Source organism: Phyllopteryx taeniolatus, unplaced genomic scaffold (assembly GCF_024500385.1).
Source record: "Phyllopteryx taeniolatus isolate TA_2022b unplaced genomic scaffold, UOR_Ptae_1.2 contig_24, whole genome shotgun sequence".
In the NCBI taxonomy this organism is placed as follows: Eukaryota; Metazoa; Chordata; class Actinopteri; order Syngnathiformes; family Syngnathidae; genus Phyllopteryx; species Phyllopteryx taeniolatus.
In genome coordinates this window covers 1,660,091-1,672,715 of record NW_026903162.1, presented here as the reverse complement: position 1 = coordinate 1,672,715, position 12,625 = coordinate 1,660,091, and the positions used below count along the sequence as shown (strand labels likewise).

Genomic DNA, 12,625 nt, shown 5'->3' with positions numbered 1-12,625 from the left:
GCCATTGATGACTTGACATGTCATGTCATTGTCAAGTTTTTGTTTTTGTTTTTGTGTTACCAATTAAAGCCTGAATGCATGGGATACAACATCCACACAATGTCAGAATGGCTGCAAAAACAGCAATTGATATCAATATTGATGAAATTAGGGTTTTGTATTTACCAAAAACGTCCATCCAGCTGTCCCACAAGGAGATGTCTACACCAGAGTGTTCCTTCATCTTGTGATTGAGGGTCCGTAGACCATCGATGGCTCTGGTCAAGCTGCCATCTGAAGCAGTATTGTTTGGAATGCATGTACAACATTGTTCTCCAAACATACCGCAAACACCTCCCTCTCTTGCGAGGAGCATGTCGACAGCGATGTGGTTTTGGAACGTCATTAAAGAGGTAGCCTTGAGCTGCTCGTGCACAGCTTCCAACCCAATCTGAGTCCAATTTCCTAATCTCTGTACATTGAAGTGGATATAGTTTATCCTATCAACATTTTTATTAATCGTACACCACCAGCATATGAGGGTCTCAAATCCTCCTGCAACTTGGTCAGCTAATTTGTATTGACGAGGAACCCCACGAGGAACACCTATGGCATCGATGTATGTTGGATCATTTTGCCCCTGCCAGGATAAATCTCTTTTTTGTCTATGTTCTAGATTTGACAACAACATTGGTGCTTTTTTTTGTTACGGGATATATAGTGTTAAATATATTGTAGAAGTTATCATTTATTTGCTTAACTTGCATTAGTATTATGGAGGATTTTGAGAAAGGAGGATGTCTCGCCTTCAAGAAGATGACTCAGCAGGAATCATCAGAGAGAAGGACGTGGCCGGGACGTGGCAGGTGTTGGTCCCATGTTTTCACCTTGAAACCCTACCCTTAGTGTGTTGTGTCTTGTAGCTTAGTACGTTATGTCTTGTGAACTTAGAAACCTCCCTATTTCAAATAAATACAGGAGCGACGGGAGAGATTGTTTAGAGCGTATTGAGAGGCTGTAATCTGAACAATCTCCCATACGCCCTCCTCATGAGAAAGAGAGACCAGCGTCTTCATTCCTTTTGTGTCTATTTTTTATAATGTTGGGTAAGATAAATCCAACATTTAAATTGGTCCTTCGAGCCGGATGTCAATATACCCGAGGATTCCAGTTGTGGAGCCGACATCCAGTTAAGAGACCGTGGCCACGGCAATTGAGACCCTTTCCGGGACTGGTCTTCGTTCTCCTCAACTGGGATCTGAAGGTTGACGACAATCCACAGGATTGAAGCCGACTTTGGTGAGTTAAATTAAAAAAATTTTTTAGGAAAAAGGACGGCGGAGTCCGACAAATTCCGCGAGGACGGCGGAGTCCTGTACGTACTTAAATTCCGTGTTTAATAAACCCTGTGAATACTAGTCAATGACGGGTAAAATAAAGAAAATAGGAAAGTTTTGTGGCGTCGTAGTTAAATTCCGTATAGGACAGTGGAGTCCTCTAACGAGCTGTTGACAGACGTAGTTAAATTCCGTATAGGACGGCGGAGTCCTCTGACGAGCCAGTGTGAATGAAAACTGTTTGAATGAGAGTGTAAATGGGAAACCACTAGGTTTTTCATTCCATACCAAAACAGTGGGAAAGTAAACGGTGGACATTTGTGGATGCAAAGGCAAGAATTCTCCACTCGAAAGAGTTGAAGTGAGAATTACCACAGAAAGTAAATTTGAATCACCGTCCTACTGAAAAAAAAAAAAAAAAAAAAAAACAGTGTTCTAGACTACCCTAGGTAGTATTACACTGAACCAAATTATTTCAAATGGGGAAAGGAAGTAGTAAAATAAAAAAGCAGGGATACACTGCAGTGTAAAGATTGGAAGTTCATTAAATTAAAAAAAATAAATAAATAAAAAAAACAGGATCCTGATAAAATTTAATATTTAGAGACAGGGATAACTGAACACGGCTTTAATGGTTGGTTAAATACACAAAAAATAGCCGCGTTGCAGGAATCAAATTATATAAAATAAAAGAGAATACGGACAAACTACCACATGACTAAGCCAGCCTGCTTCCCAACTCAACAAATCCTCTTGTGTAATCATTAAAGAGAATGAAGTAGTGGATTTCAATTTACAGGACATTCTGAGTTTGGACACTGAAAACCCTGAAATAACCTTGTCAGTAAATGAGAAAGAAATGAAATTTCTTTGCGATACAGGAGCATGTAGGACTGCATGTCGGGAAAAGATTCCAGGTTCCAAACTATCAGGACATAAGGGAATAGTTAGATCTGCAAATGGGCAAATTACTTTTGCCATGGAACTTGAACCTGTGTGGATAAGAGACCCACATGGGAGATCCCAGAGTGCCCTGTGAATTTGTTGGGAAGAGATGGCTTATTCCAACTAGGACTTGTACTCATTCCATCATCAAATGGAAATATTGTAGTGAAACGAAAACATGAATTAAAAAGAGAGGACCTCTATGTGACACTGGAAAGCAGAGAAATTACATTTTATTACACAAGCGATATCCCAGACAAACCACCGTTAAACAAGCCTTGCAGCTTATCATGGAAGTAGAAGATAATAAAAAAGGTGATGAGCTGCATATAACTCCGTGGTACAAAAACACACCAGGGCCAGACCCAGGATATGAAAAAAAAATTACGACATGTGACACCTGATAAAATTACTGTAGATTATCTGTACTCAGACAATGAAGCAAAAGTCGCAGCAGGAATTATTTTACCAGACAAATTAAAGGAACTGTATAAAAATACAAGTGTCGCACATATTTCTTTGTGCAAAGATTATGAGTCACAGTGGAAACATATGGGAACATTAGTAAAACAAGGACAGGAGACAGATGATTGGCTGCAAATAGAAAACAAACTGTAATACAGTGCATCAACTGGCCTAATCAGGAAGGCGATGTTTTGGACAATACAGGGTGATGAAGGGATGATGTTTGATTAGACCAAATGATCCTCACTGAAATTGATGAAGAAATATAGAAAAAAAGTTCCAAAAAAATTATGGTCCACAGGACCATTTGATGTAGGCCTTATTAAAGGGGCTTTACCAGTACAAATTAGACCCAAAACAGAATATAGACCAGGGATTCGTCAATATCCATTAAAACTAGATGCACATAAAGGAATCAAACCGGTAATTGAAGCACTAATTAAGGCAGGAGTTATAGTGGAGTGTCCAGAATCACCATGCAACACAGCCATTTTTCCCTGTAAAAAAGGCCCCACCTTCAGTGGGTTGGAGACTTACAGGCAGTAAATACTGTAGTAATACAGAGAGCAGCATGCGTACCAGATCCACACACATTGTTAAATTCATTAAGACCAGACGCTACTGTGTTTACAGTAGTGGACATAAGTAATGCATTCTTTTCTGTAACAATAGAAAAGAACAGTCAATTTTGGTTTGCATTTACATTTGAGGGCAAAAAATATACATTTACTAGATTACCGCAAGGTTACTGTGAAAGTCCAACCATTTATTCACAAGTTATGACAACACGCATGTCTTCTGGCATCTCCAGATGGACAGACATGCAAAGATTCATTGGCCTTACTGCATCATCTAGCACAGGGGTGGCCAACTAGTCAGAGACTAAGAGCCACTTTTTTTTCTGTGTTACTGCAAAGAGCCACATCATACACATGGGTACACATGAACATCATCTTTTAATCATCATTGCTTCTTTCACATCTATGCCACGGGTTCTGTCTTTTAATGGCACAATATCAAGGAGTTCTTCTTTGATCATACATTCATTTGACACAGACCGTGCAAATATTGCCAACTGAGGCTTGTCTTGTATGTCACAACTCTCATCCAATGCCACACTAAAATACTCACATGCTTGAAGGTCAGAGTGCAACTGTGATTCAACAGCTGTATTAATATCCGATATTCTGCGTTTAACACTGTGGCGGGACAGTTGAACGTCTGATACGCTCCGTTTTAGTTTGTCGTCTCCAGGAGCCAAGATTTCAAAGGCGTCAATGAGGCATTTTTTAATGAAGTCCCCTTCGTTGTATGGCTTTTTAGCCCGTGCTATGTTCCAAGCCAGCTGATATGATGCAAGCGTTACGGTCTCTGAGTGTTTTGTAAATTTTTTGAAAAACTGCACCTGCTTTTCTGCCTTGCTTTTCAAAGCGACCAACTTGTTCTTGCGAAGTTCAGTCCCTTTTGGAAATTCCTGTTCGATGTTAGGGTGGAGTGAGCTGAAGTGACGCTGAAGATTTGAAGCTTTGAAATGCGCTAATGCTGCGTGACATATAAGGCAGATCGGCTTGCCATTACGTTTAACAAAAAAATATAAACTCTCCCACTCTGGCAAAAACGTCCTGTGTTCTTCTTCATATTTTCGTTTGGCTGTGCTTTTTTTCCCTGCCATTTCAAGAGGTAACTTGACGGAAATTGTTTACAACACAAATGATGTCACACCAAAGATTCTCTCGTCGCTCGTTTGACGTCACTCAAACAGGCTTTCATGGTCAGTGTGCCATCTAGCTGTAGGGGGAGTGAATGACAGCGCCAGCCAAGCATTTGTGACGCATGTCATGTGACAGCTCCTGAAGAGCCGCATGAAACTAGTTAAAGAGCCGCATGAGGCTCGCGAGCCTCGGGTTGGCCAGGCCAGATCTAGCAGAAGAGGGACATAAAGTTAACAAAAATAAATTGCAATGGTGTAAAAGACAAGTCAAATATCTAGGCCATAATTTAAGTATAGGAGGAAGGACTATATTAGAAGACAGGAAAGCTATAGTCTTAACAAATCCTAAACCACAGACGAAGAAACATAATAATCATTTTTAGGTCTGACAAATTATTGTAGAGCATGGATTCCAAACTATGCAGAAATTGTTGCACCATTGTCAAAATTCATGTATGAAGACAACCTTCAAATGACATCACCTGTTTAATGGAATACAGAGGCAGAAAAGGCCTTCTGTGACATTAAACAACATTTGGTGTCCAGTGCTGCGCTAGGCCTTCCAAATTTAATAATAAAACATTCATTCAAATGTTAGATTGTAAAAGCTATTACATGACCTCCGTACTTACACAACAATACGGTGATAAGCTAAGACCATGGGCTTATTTTTCGACTAAATTGGACAGCGTGACGTGTGCATTACCGCATTGTGTCAGAGCAGTTGTGGCAGCCTTGACGGCAGTAGAGAGCAGTTCCAGAATTGTGTTATTTCATCCATTAACTCTTAAGGTCCCACATGCAGTGTCTGCTCTCCTATTGCAAACGAATATGGCATTTTTATCACCTGCAAGACATTTATCTTGCATGGCCATCTTGCTGTCACAACCACATTTGACTCTTGAGCGATGCACAACCTTAAATCCAGCCACACTAATACCCTTACTTGATGAAGGCACCCAGCATGATTGTCAGGAATTGGCTGAACAAGCTGCTGAATTAGTAGCATTAACCGAGGCATGCAAACTAATGATAAATAAAGATGGTACAATCTATATTGATAGCCAATATGAGTATTCCACAACAAGAACGCAATTATTGGGAAAAACAAAGTGCAAAACTACAAAATGACATTTACATTAGCACAGAGAAAAGAAAAAAAAAACACTTCAAATGGGCTGCTATATTGAGCCATGCTGTGTCACATCTCAACCGGAGGGATGGTGGCACAGGTAGATTGACACTTTACAGCCCTAAAAAATAGCAGAAAGAAACACGTGGGTTCATTTAACACACTGTAAAAGAGTCATTTCAGCTGAGTACTCAAATAGGGAAGGTGAGCAAAAGTCTGATAAAGGAGCGGGAGCAGATGTGTAGATTCTGAAAATGCTTGCTGGTCAGTGAAGAAAAAAGACACCAACCCTTTTAGTGAGAACTCAGCAGAAAGGCACACCCACGTTGGTTATGAGATTCGCTAAGTTGTTACGTAGCAACTTTGGCTACTATGGTGTTGGTTTTGTTTTTGTGGTACATGGGACGTCCCACCCTAAATGATAAAACCAATTTTTTAGATAGAAAATCACCGACCAACTGGACCAATATGACGAACCCAATAATAAAAAAATTTTGAATCATTAACTCGTATCAAAAGGAAAAAAAAGGAACTGTGGGCATGGCCTCCAAAACGCGGCAAAAACGGTTTAATATTTTGTGCCCCCAAAATCAAACTGCTTTAATCATAATTCCATATGCGGCTCTCACCAATGATGCTCAAGAGAATGGGCAGAATTGGGGATTTGGATATGACTGGTATGCAACTATTGGCTTTGGATGGGAACACCTCATTGGTGAAACAGGTTATGATTGGTCCAGTTGGTCACAAAAAATAGCAAAAGAACATAGAAAGAAGTTTAACATAAGCAAAACGGCCCATAGTTTAATATTGAAATACAAAGCAAGTCACCCAGTGTGTTTGATGGTGAGCTTGTGGGCCTATTCTGGCGGAAAAGATCCCCAATTCCGAGTAGCATTGTGTTATAGGAACCGTGTTAAACCAGAAATGCCACTGAAAACTTCAAAGAAAGGTGGACAAATTTTAATGGTTAACAACATAACTACTGATGATTGGTTCCTTGTTGTCACAGGAGTTTCAGGACAAAATAACAATTGGTTACTATTGATGGAACAAGCAGCAAATGTAGCGAGAAAAGATTGTGTTGTTTGCATGGGTCCCAGGCCTTTGTTGCGCATAGTTCCGGCATAATTATCACAAGATTGTATTATTCCATTACAACAAGCTGGCAATTTTTTGACTTGAGTTCGTTGTCACATTTCTGTGGGGCCAATTATGTATTACTCGTACACTCGCTGTAGTTGTGCCGCCATGCTGCACTATTTGCATATACTGGCCACTCATGCCAGATTAGCATCTGCTCCATTTGCACACTGATTGAGGAGCATCTGCAACATTTGCACAACCATTGTCCCAGATTATCGCACTACTCGTCACTTTAAACCGCATACACTCCTTGAAGTCTCAGCGCCCTTTGCACAACGGTCATTGCACCGGACTATTGCGATATTAGTCATTCAAACTGCTGCTAGAGGACTCTGCATCTTTTTGCACAATTGTTTTTTGTCAATGTCTTTATGTCTCCAAAGTGTTCTGTAAATTGACTGTCTGTTGTACTAGAGCGGCTCCAACTACGGGAGACAAATTCCTTGTGTGTTTTGGACATACTTGACAAAAAAGAGATTTATCCTGGCAGAGGCAAAATTATCCAACATAAAACATACATCGACGCCATAGGTGTTCCTCGTGGGGTTCCTAATCAATACAAATTAGCTGACCAAGTTGCAGGAGGATTTGAATACTTCTTATGCTGTTGGTGTACGATTAATAAAAATGTTGATGGGATAAACTATATCCACTTCAATGTACAGAGATTAGGAAATTGGACTCAGAGTGGGTTGGAAGCTGTGCACGAGCAGCTCAAGGACGTTCCAAGACCGCATAGCTGTCGACATGCTCCTCGCAAGAGAGGGAGGTGTTTGCGGTATGTTATGAGAACAAACAATACTGCTTCAGATGGCAGCTTGACCAGAGCCATCGATGGTCTATGGACCCTCAATGAACACTCCTTGTGGGACAGCTGGATGGACGTTTTTGGTAAATATAAAACCCTAATTTCACCAATATTGATATCAATTGCTGTTTTTGCAGCCATTCTGACATTGTGTGGATGTTATTGTGTCCCATGCATTCGGGCTTTAATCAGTAGATTAATTACCACAGCAATTACCCCCACATGGAACCGTATGGAGCAGATTTATCCTTTATTGAAGGTTGATAATAGTTCCTGAACAATCATCTGAACAATCTCCTATACGCCCTCCTCATGAGAAAAAGAAACCAGTGTCTTCATTCCTTTTGTGTCTATTTTTTATAATGTTGGGTATAATTTGTGGTACATCACCTACCGAACTTGGCTGGCACGTCGAGCACACCGACACCAACCAATGTATAATACAGCCCATTTCCTAAACTCAACAGAAAATGATCGACGGCCTTTTTTAATGCAACATTCACAGGACTTCCGATTGTAAGCATAATTACCAAAAATAAATACAGAACAGTAAGTGTGGGGGTAATTATGTTGCATGAGACATTCTCACACCATTACACAAGGTAGTTCATTATGTGCCACTTTGAATCTCCAAATGTCATACGCCCGGTTCCCCTTGAGCCCTTTTAAGTCTGCTGGTGTCGTGGATAAAAGCACAAGCGAAGAGATTTTACTTACTGCTCCTGTGATGACCCAGTTCTTCCTGGCCACAAATTTGGATGCTCTGATAGGAAGGTCACACACCTCCAAAGTCTTCACCAGAGTCTGCCAAAAAACATTTCAAATGTTACATTTCCAGCTTCATTAATCACCAAACAAAGTTAGTCGAACATCCAGAAGGAACATATTTTTGTTTTTACCTGTGTTTCGTGGTTCCACACGCATACACTGCCGTTGTACAGACTGGCCAGCATCCACGGCTCGGTTGGGTGAAGGTCCACGCTCTTTACACGGTCAGACGTGGCTGTCAGCTTCCGCTTAATGTCAAACCCCAGCAGCTGAAAAAAAAAAAAAGGGGTCGTGATGAGAGCTGAGGAAATCAAACATGATATGCTCTTCTTTATGTCTTTCTCACCATTTTCAATCACCGGCGTTTCGTCGACACAAGAGAAGAAAAATGTGGAGCAAGAAACTAATGTTACGATTTGAGTCAACGCTCGTGGACACTGAACGAGGAAGCACTTGAATGATTCTGTGAAAAGAACGGAACGATTCAGTGAACGAATCTTTTGAACGAACTGATTCGAATGATTCAGTACACTCAAGAGAACTGCCGTGCTCATCCCTCATGACGTGGAACTTCCGGGTACTCATCATCTCGCGAGAGCTTGATATGACGTGCGAACAGCTGATGAGAGCAGACCATTTTTGCAAATAAATGTAGGTTATGGTTATGCAGGAGCTATTTTGAAACATTTTTTAACAATAACGAGGATTTGCTATCTGTTTGATAAATTGTAGAAGTTATCATTTATTTGCTTAGCTTGCATTAGTATAATGGACAATTTTAGATGTCTCGCCTTCAAAAAGAAGACTCAGCATCATCCGCAACCTTCAGTAACAAACCAAGATAAATGACTTATACTTGCGAATATACATAATCTTTTCTGTTCCTCTCCCCAGGCTACGCCTGTCTAGATCTCACACCACCTTCTTTATTTATTTATTTTTTATTATCAGGCATTCTATCTTTATAAAAATATATCAGTTTCAAGGAATTTAAATGTCATAGCAAATAGAACAGGTGTGTTGCTAGCTTGTTAACCGAAGTGCTAATGGTATGTTAGCAAGGGATGAAAGCGTACCTGATAATTTTTGACACACTCAAAATCACCGTAGATAGCTGCATTCATACCTTGGCTCGCATTATGGATAAAAACTGAAACTATACTTCAGGGATCCATGAGAAGTGAACTCTCGACCCCTGGTTTACAAGACCAGATCTCTAACCACTGAGATTTGAGCCCATGATATTTAAGTTATTGGCGTTCTTTGTTTTTAAATGGGCACTGCTTAAATAGTTGTGTGTTTAAAGCTGCTTTTTTCTGTTTTGGGGAACAGACTTACTCTTGTTCACGCGTTGTTGAACTTTAGTTGGACCAGTGTTCATTTAGGGTCGAAAAAGGAGGCTCTTCCAAAGACAACTGCAGAACATCGCTTTTGTCTGTATTTTTGCTGCTTAGCAGACAACTTGCCATCAGGCCGCAGTGATAATTGAATTGATGACCCCTTTTTATAAGACCAGTGCTCGAAACGATGGGCTTTAATTGTTGTATCATGTTAGTATTTTGGTTAATGAGATAACAAAAGGGCAATGTAGGGCGATGTTAAAATTTTAGCTAAAAGCATTTTGTCCAGAAAATCCAGGGACAGTGCTTTGATTGGAGGAGACAAAACACATATCTGCTGGTTTTTGATGCATTCTTAGAATGACTGCATAATTTGACAGCTTTTTTTTCTTGGTTAACACAACCGCTGTGCCACAATACCTGTAAGAGTGTACCCCTATCAGCCCTCCTTTCCACCAAATGGGACACCGTCTCGCCCTCGGGGTGGGCCGGGGACTGGCTGCATTGTGGGGTGTCTCGCTCTCCCGGGGATGGGGTGGCAGTTGGGGGTGGGGGGCCTGACGATGGGGTTGGCGTTGGGCCCCTGCGGCCTCCTTCGGGTGGCCGGTTTTCATGGTGCCTCGGTGAGGCCAGTGAACCATCCTGGGTTTGAAGGTCAACGTTGCACTTTTCTTTGCACTTTTGATTTACAAGACCAGTGTTCTTGCCAGCAATCTTGCCTTAGTATGTTAAGCAAAAAAAACACCACAGTATATAGGTTACCAAGTCAAGAATGGTTTGCGTAACCATAGAATCTATATTTGGGTGGTAGGCCACAGTGAGGTTTGAACTCAGGACCTCTGGTTTACAAGACCAGTGATGTAGCCCCTGAGCTATGAGGCCTTCTGTTAGCAGTTTAGCTAAGTGTTTTGATAATTTTGGTGTATGTTAAAATATGGCTTGACTAAGTAGGACCAAGATGGCAATTTATTGTACAGAGATCGTGAGTATAGACTGAGGAGAAGAAGGTGGCTTTTCCAATGACACGTGCAGAGTATAGCCTTTGTCTATATTAGTCCTGGTTGACATAGCAGCTGTTTAGCGTGCAAACAGGCCACAGTCAGATTTGAACTCACGATCGCTCATTTACGAGACCAGTGCTCTAACCACTGAGCTATGAGGCCTTGCATGACTGAATAGTGTTAGTATTTTGGTACATGTGTTAACAAAAGCGGGGCAAGTGCTATGAAGGGTCATTTTACCATTTTAGCTTACAAGGTGGCGGCACGGTGGCCGACTGGTTAGAGCGTCAGCCTCACAGTTCTGAGGACCCGGGTTCAATCCCCGGCCCCGCCTGTGTGGAGTTTGCATGTTCTCCCCGTGCCTGCGTGGGTTTTCTCCGGGTACTCCGGTTTTCTCCCACAACCCAAAAACATGCATGAATTGGAGACTCTAAATTACCCGTAGGCATGACTGTGAGTGCGAATGGTTGTTTGTTCCTATGTGCCCTGCGATTGGCTGGCAACCAGTTCAGGGTGTACCCCGCCTCCTGCCCGATGACAGCTGGGATAGGCTCCAGCACGCCCGCGACCCTAGTGAGGAGAAGCGGCTCAGAAAATGGATGGATGGATAGCTTACAAGGTAAAACAGCATTTTTTTAAATGAAAATCCAAGGACATTTGATTGGAGGAGATGGAAAATGGGTGGCACGGTGGACGACTGGTTAGAGCATCTGCCTCAGTTCTGAGGACCGAGGTTCAATCCCCGGCCCCACCTGTGTGGAGTTTGCATTTTCTCCCCGTGCCTGAGTGGGTTTTCTCAGGGCACTCCGGTTTCCTACCACATCCCAAAAACATGTATGGTAGGTTCATTGAAGACTCTAAATTCCCCGTAGGTGTTAATGTGGGTGCCAATGGTTGTTTGTTTATATGTGCCCTGCGATTCACTGGCAACCAGTTCAGGGTGTACCCCGCCTTCTGCCCGATGATAGCTGGGATAGGGTCCAGCGCTCGCGACCCTTGTGAGGATAAGTGGTTCAGAAACGGAAAATTCTTTTGATGAATGCTCATATTTGTTTGGAAAAGCCGGATGCCCTTCCTGACACAACCCTCTGCATTTATCCAGGTTTGGGACCGCCCGATAGTTTGCACTGGCTGGTGCCCCCCATAGGGTTGTATTCGACTGAACATGATTGTAATTCTCACTAAATATCCATCAGAATACAAAGAAACCACAACTCAAGAATGGTTAGCACAAACATTAAATCTGTATCTGGGTGGTAGGCCTCAGTGAGAATTGAACTCACGACCCCTGGTTTACAAGACCAGTACTCTCACCCCTGAGCTATGACACCTTCTGTTAAAACTTTACCCCATGAACTAACACCTTATATTACAAAATGAATGCAGGAGCAAAGCTTGAAAATGTCTGTGATCAGCTTGTTAACCGTAGTGCTAATGGTATGTTAGCAAGGGATAAATGTGTACGTCAGGGCTTTTGACACGCTCAAAACGACTATACAGGATGCTGGTTTCCTACCTTTGCTAGCGTCATGTATAACAACTATGTAACTAGACTTGAGGTCTCAGTGACAATTGAACTCACGACCCCTGGTTTAGACCAGTGCTCGAGCCACTGAGCTATGAGGCCTTGCTTTCCAGGTTAGAGTTACCATTTTGGTTAACGACCTAACAACCACAGAGTGGGCAAAAGTGCATTGTCAGCTTGTGTAGAAAAACCATGGTTTCAAGGAATTTAATTGTCTTACTAACACACATTTACACGATATTGCACGAAATTCGATACCCAAAGTCCCGGATTAGCCGAATAAGTCTTGAAGTGAAATCACAATAGAATCAGAAAATAAAAATAAATAACGTAACGATAACACAACCATAACAACAATAAAACTAATGCTAAACCCCAGTTGTGAGTTTGCGCAAAGATGCAAATGCAGCAAAGCTATATGCAAACATTGCCAATAAAAGAAACAGGGGGCTGCCAAACCCCGCAATA

The 12,625-nt window shown here is 41.7% G+C and overlaps 2 non-coding genes across 2 annotated transcripts; both read right to left on the bottom strand.

Annotated features, from left to right (window-relative positions):
• Positions 1 to 10,721: 10,721 nt before the first annotated feature.
• On the bottom strand, positions 10,722 to 10,794 carry trnat-cgu (transfer RNA threonine (anticodon CGU)). Its single transcript has one exon. It is a non-coding gene; the product is annotated as a tRNA-Thr (tRNA).
• A 1,096-nt stretch (positions 10,795 to 11,890) lies between these two features.
• trnat-ugu (transfer RNA threonine (anticodon UGU)) lies at positions 11,891 to 11,963 on the bottom strand. Its single transcript has one exon. It is a non-coding gene; the product is annotated as a tRNA-Thr (tRNA).
• Positions 11,964 to 12,625: the final 662 nt, after the last annotated feature.